This window comes from Octodon degus, unplaced genomic scaffold (genome assembly GCF_000260255.1).
Source record: "Octodon degus isolate 3935 unplaced genomic scaffold, OctDeg1.0 scaffold00047, whole genome shotgun sequence".
In the NCBI taxonomy this organism is placed as follows: Eukaryota; Metazoa; Chordata; class Mammalia; order Rodentia; family Octodontidae; genus Octodon; species Octodon degus.
In genome coordinates this window covers 1313713-1319652 of record NW_004524623.1, presented here as the reverse complement: position 1 = coordinate 1319652, position 5940 = coordinate 1313713, and the positions used below count along the sequence as shown (strand labels likewise).

General features: G+C 37.9%; 1 pseudogene; it reads left to right on the top strand.

Annotated features, from left to right (window-relative positions):
• The first annotated feature begins 2004 nt into the window (after positions 1-2004).
• On the top strand, positions 2005-2700 carry LOC111817046 (annotated as a pseudogene).
• The last annotated feature ends 3240 nt before the right edge of the window (positions 2701-5940 follow it).

Genomic DNA, 5940 nt, shown 5'->3' with positions numbered 1-5940 from the left:
AGACTGGGCGTGGTGGTGCATGCCTGTAATCCTAGCTCTTGGGAGGCTGTAAACAGGAAGATCACTACGAATCCCATCTAGTAGTGGAACCCTGTATACCCTGTAAACCCTGTAAAAATACATTAAAAACCCTTCCTTTTAATTTAGTTTTTTAAATTTTTAGTCTTTTAAAGAGAGTACAAAATAGTATGAAAACAAAATGTGCAAATGATACAGAATTTCACTAAACAAAATAATATGAATTTCACAGTATTTGTTGTAATGTATAGTGTTGTCTTCAAGTTAGTTGTTCATATTACCAGATATACACATGCAAAATTAGAATAAGAAAGAAATATATAAGAAATTAAGAAGAGAAAAAGAGGCTGGGAAGATAGCTCAGTAGAATAAGTGTTTGCCTGGCAAGCACAGGGTCTGGAGTTCAATCCCCAGTCCTGAAAAAAAAAGAGAGAGAGAGAGAGAGAGAGAAAGGAAAAAGAATTTAAAAAGGAGACAAAACAAATTAAGCATTAACTTCTTTCCATAGACCAGCAGAAATCCACAGTACAGTTCTCCAAACCATCCTGCTTACATACATAAATACATCTCTTTCCCCCACTCCCCCTCCTGCCCTCCTCAACTCAGTAATTCCTTCCTTTTGAACAGGTTCGTTCACTTTTCCCAGTATCTATTGTATCCTTCAGATTTATTTTCTCTTTCAGTTCCTCATATTAAGGAGACAATATGATGTTTCCACATGTGGGTCTGGTTTATTTCACTTAAGAATATGGTCTCTAGTTGTATCCATTTACTGATAAAAGCCTCAAATTTATCATTTTTTATTCAGCTATAGAAATATGCAAAAATACCACATCTTCTTTATCCATTCTTCAGTTGATGGGCATTTGGGTTGCTTCCAAGATTTAGCCATGACAAGTTGCACTGCTATAAACATAAGTGCACATATATCACTGTGGTGTGATGTTTTTAGTTCTTCTGGAAAAATATCCAGCAGAGGAAGAGCTTTGTTGAATGGTACCTCCAATTCTAGTTTTTTCAGGAATCTCCACACTGATTTCCATAGTGGTTATATCTGTCTACACTCCCACCAACAGTGGAGGAGGGTTCCTTTTTCCCCAAAGGCCCTCTAGCATTTGCTGTTGGCAGACTTCTTGATGACAGCCATTCTTCCTGGTGTGAGATGGAATTTCAATGTTGTTTTCTAACATGCATTTCTTGAATTACCAATGATGTTGAACAATTTTTCATATATTTACTTCCTCTTGTATTTCTTCATCTTTGGGTTGGGCCTCTGAATTTGGGGGCCCTGATTATTTTTTAAATTCTTTGTATGCTCTAGATAGAAGGGCTTAGTCAGAGGTGCAGCTGGCTATAATTTTTTTACAGTGTGTGAGTTTTCTTTCTACTCTCTTGGAGATTTCTTTTAGAGTGCTGAAACTTTTCAAGGAGATAAAATCTCAGTTGTTGGTTCTTTGAAGCATTTCCCTTGCAGTTTTTTAAAAATGTATTTAGTACAGGGTTTACAGGGTCTCACTACACATATCAGACTTATAGTGATCCTTCTGTTTTTCAGCCTCCCAAGCGCTGGGATTACACCACACTCAGTTTCAATCACTGTCTCAGTGTGCCCCTGGTGCGGAGCCAGCACTGCAGGACAGGGATTGAGTGGTTTGATTTTTGTTCATGAACTGTCTATCTACCCCTATATCTTTAAGATTTTTGCCTACATTTTCCTCCAGGAGATTTAGTGTTTCTGTTGTAATGTTTAAATTTTTGATCCATTTTGACTGCAGTGTAGTGCATGGTGATAGACATGGGCCTAATTTTAACCTCCTGGTTTTAAATTCTGTAAGATGATTACAAGAAAGCACAGATAGCTCCTACCAACTTGAGAAAGGCTGAAAATGGAGACCCTTCTCAGGTACAGGTCACTTATTATTCACATGTGTAATAATAATAAGAATTCTTGAAATGCCCGCCTGTAGGGAGCAGGCGTGGAGGAACGTGACCGCGGCGGCAGAGGTGGAGGTCGCCGTGGAAGCCGCAGCAGGGAGCACGGATGCCACGTAGACACAGCGGGGGCCAGGGATATTAGAAATGGCTACTACCCAGTCAGTCTTCATCTTTGCAATCTGCATTTTAATGATAACGGAATTGATTCTGGCCTCAAAAAGCTACTATGATATTTTAGGTGCGCCAAAATCAGCATCAGAGTGCCAAATCAAGAAGGCCTTTCACAAATTAGCCATGAAGTATCATCCTGACAAAAATAAGAGCCCCGATGCTGAAGCAAAATTCCGAGAGATTGCAGAAGCATATGAAACACTCTCAGATGCTAGTAGAAGAAAGGAATATGATACACTGGGACACAGTGCTTTCACTGATGGTAAAGGACAAAGAGACACGGCAAGATGGTTCTAGTAGACAGGGGCATCATTTCCAGGAGTTTTCTTTTGGAGGTGGATTGTTTGATGACATGTTTGAAGATATGGAGAAAATGTTTTCTTTTAGTGGCTTTGACTCTACCAATCAGCACACAGTACAGACTGAAAATAGATTTCATGGATCGAGCAAGCACTGCAGGACTGTCACTCAGCGAAGAGGAAATATGGTCACTACATACACTGACTGTTCAGGACAATAGTTCCTCCTTTTTCAGTTCTTATTAAACCCACCTGGATGACTCTTACTTAGTATCTTTGATGAAAAGTTTTCTCTGAAATATTTTGGCAAGTGCATGATTTTACTCAGAAAGTTTGATATTACTATTATATATTTAAATTTTTTTGACAAATTGAGCAACATTCAGCTAGTGATACAGACAAAAATCTATTTATTTTCTTGATTAGGTCAAGTCTTTAAAAAAGATTCTCCTGGTTTTTTCCCCTATGTGCTCTTAGGCTCATCAGTGTGACCAGTTTCATTACCACCACCAAAAAAAAAGGGTTGAGTTTGCTTGATACATGGATTAAACTTTAAAAGTTATTGTGAAGGGCTGGTGAGATGGCTCGGTGGTCTAAGGCACCTACTTAGAACAAAACTAAGCTAAACTAAAGCACAGGGACTGCGGTTCAATCCCCCAGCACCACATGCCAGCCAGCCCCGCCCCCTGGTGAGCTGAGCTGGCCACACACAGACACAAATAAATAAATATTAAAAAAAAAAAAGTTATTGTGAAAACTTGAATGATCTTTACAGCGAAACCTTTGCCAATTTAAAATTGCATGCTGTAGCATTTGTGACTTGGATTGCTAAGTATGTATGACTGGGTAATTGAGGCCATAAAGGAGAGCGTTCAGTGGTAAATGGCCTCTGAAAGCTTTAAAAAGGGATGCTTTGATATTTACCATGAAACCCTGTCTTGCCACAGAATTGGGTACAGGCAATGATATTGCTGTTTGATCAACTAAGCTGATAAAAGAAAATAACATATTGCCAAGAGAAAAGAAAAAAGAATAAGAATTCTTGCACTTGAGCAGATATATCTTCCTTTCTTTATTCATTTTTTTCTATCTCATTACACCTTTATAGTCTTTTATACTTTAAAATATTTACTTGTCAAATAAATGTTGTATATATTCAAGATATGCTCTGTGATTTTATGTATACACCAGATTGACACATCTACCATTTTTCATTGTTATCATTTGTGTGTGTGGTTGTGCTCTCTAAACAAATTTCAAGTAAATGATGCAGTATTATCTCGCTTAAAGACAATTTACCTATTTGTTTGTGCCACCCACCCCCTCACACACACTCAGGAGCACACATCCACACCCAAATGTGTTCCTGAGCTTCCTAAGGCAACAGCTTGGTTTTATTAATTTTGGGGTACCTGGTCCCCAGCACTTTGCCTACAACAGAGTAGACATTCAATGTATGAGAGAAAGGCAAAAAAAAAAAAAATCACAGAATTTAAATAAAACTTTTAACCCAATATGAAGATCTTCTATAAGAAGGAGCAAAAAATAGCTCTATCTTAATGAAACTACTATATTTTAGAGTCATAACACCACAGTCTGTACTTCAGATGACAAGATGTCATAGTTCATCTAGACTGATGTCTAAAAACCTCAGTGTTGTAATAGGGAACAGGGTGAAAGGAACTGGAAGGAGAAGTATCCAGATCAGCATATCCTTACCACTTAGCTGGTCATGAATATTTGCTTTCTGAGATGTCCTTACTGTGACAGTTCTTCAGTCAGTGCCATCAGTTCCCTGGGGTCTCTGAAAAGTGCAGCCTCAGTCATTTAAATTCCAAGAAACCTGGAGGCTTCTTGTGTTCAGTATGCCTGGAACTACATCAAACAGCAGTGACAGAAAATGTATCTGGAGGGTTTAGTCTTACTGGCTCTTATTATTTCTAAGAAAGGCCAGAATAAAAAAACTTCACTGAAGATAATACTATGCAATACAGCAAATACTGTCAAATTCATATTATTTTGTGTAGTGAAAATCTATATCCCTTCTAAGTTTTTATTGTTACTATTTTGTATTCTCTTTTAAATATAAAATAAAATAACTTCTTCCAGCCATTACTGATATTGCTTGCAAGTTTTACACTTATATACAAATTTTAATGGGTCTACTGTTATGGTTTGTGTCTAGTTGTCCGCCCAAAGCCTCATGCAGTCATTGAGGCAGGTTTCTAAAGTTTGTGACTAATTCATGATCCAATGCTGGGATTATGGGTGGGGGTGCTGCACCTGCCCTGGGGCAGATAGCCTGCATATAATATAAGGGAGGGAGAGAGACTTGCTAGCTGCTGCAACTGCTGCTCCTCCCTTTGCTCTCTGCTGTTTTCTGTCACAATGAACTGAAGCTCTCTGCCATGTGCCACTCTGCCTTGGAGTCAGTTGAGTGTGGACTGAAACCTTCACTAACTGTGAGCTAAATAAACTTTCCTTCCTTAATTTTGGGTGTCAGGTATTTTGTCACAGCAACAAGAGAAAAGTAACTGAGATATCTACTACATAAAACCAAATTAAGGCTGTAAACACATGACCTGAACAATTCCTTGTCAAAAAACAATTAAGTATGATTGCTGTTATTAAAAGGTCACCAGAAAACTGGACATGGTAGGGCCCTAAAAAGCTCTGGTTACACATTGACACTGGTGGGCAGATCCTTTCAAGCCCCCAAAGAACAACTCGCTTTGTGTAAAATGTTTAGAAAGGTTAAACTCAGATGGAACACCAACACAGGGCATGTGGCAGACAACACATAACACAGAAAGATAGGATTTGAAAAGTTCTTTTTTGTTTGCTTTAAGACAGAGGCCAAGAGCCAAGGAAGAAGACTTGTGAAACTGTTTGGACAATAAAATCATACGCTAGTCATGGAGGGTCACACCTGTAATCCCAGCACTTGGGAAGCTGAGACAGGAAGATTGCCACAAGTCAGAGGCCACCCTGTGATACACAGTGAGGACTTGTCTCAAAACTAAAAAGAATATAACAACAATTTCTAATGTTTATACGTTTATATAGAGCTGGCATTTTCTTCCTTAAATATTTGGGAGAATTCATCAGAAAAGCCATCTGGGCCCGAAATTTTCCTTGTGGGAGAGCTTTTTAAATTTTTAATATAATTTCTGTAACAGAGGGCTATTCAAATTTCCTATTTATTTTTGTCAAGTGTTTTCATTTTTGTTTTCCATTTCATCTAAGTCACTGAGTTCATTGGCACATTAACTGAAATATCCCCTTGTTATTAGTATAATATCTGTGTGGCTCCTAATAATGCCTCTTTTACTCTTTTTTCTTTTTTTAACAGAACTGGGGGTTGAACTCAAGCCTTTGCACTTGCCAGACAAGCACTTATTCTACTGAGCTATCTCCCCAGTCCATCTTTTACTCTTGATATCAGTAATTCATGTTTTCTCTCTTTTTTCTTGAAAATATTTTTAAATACATTTATTTCAAATTTTTATAGTTAGAA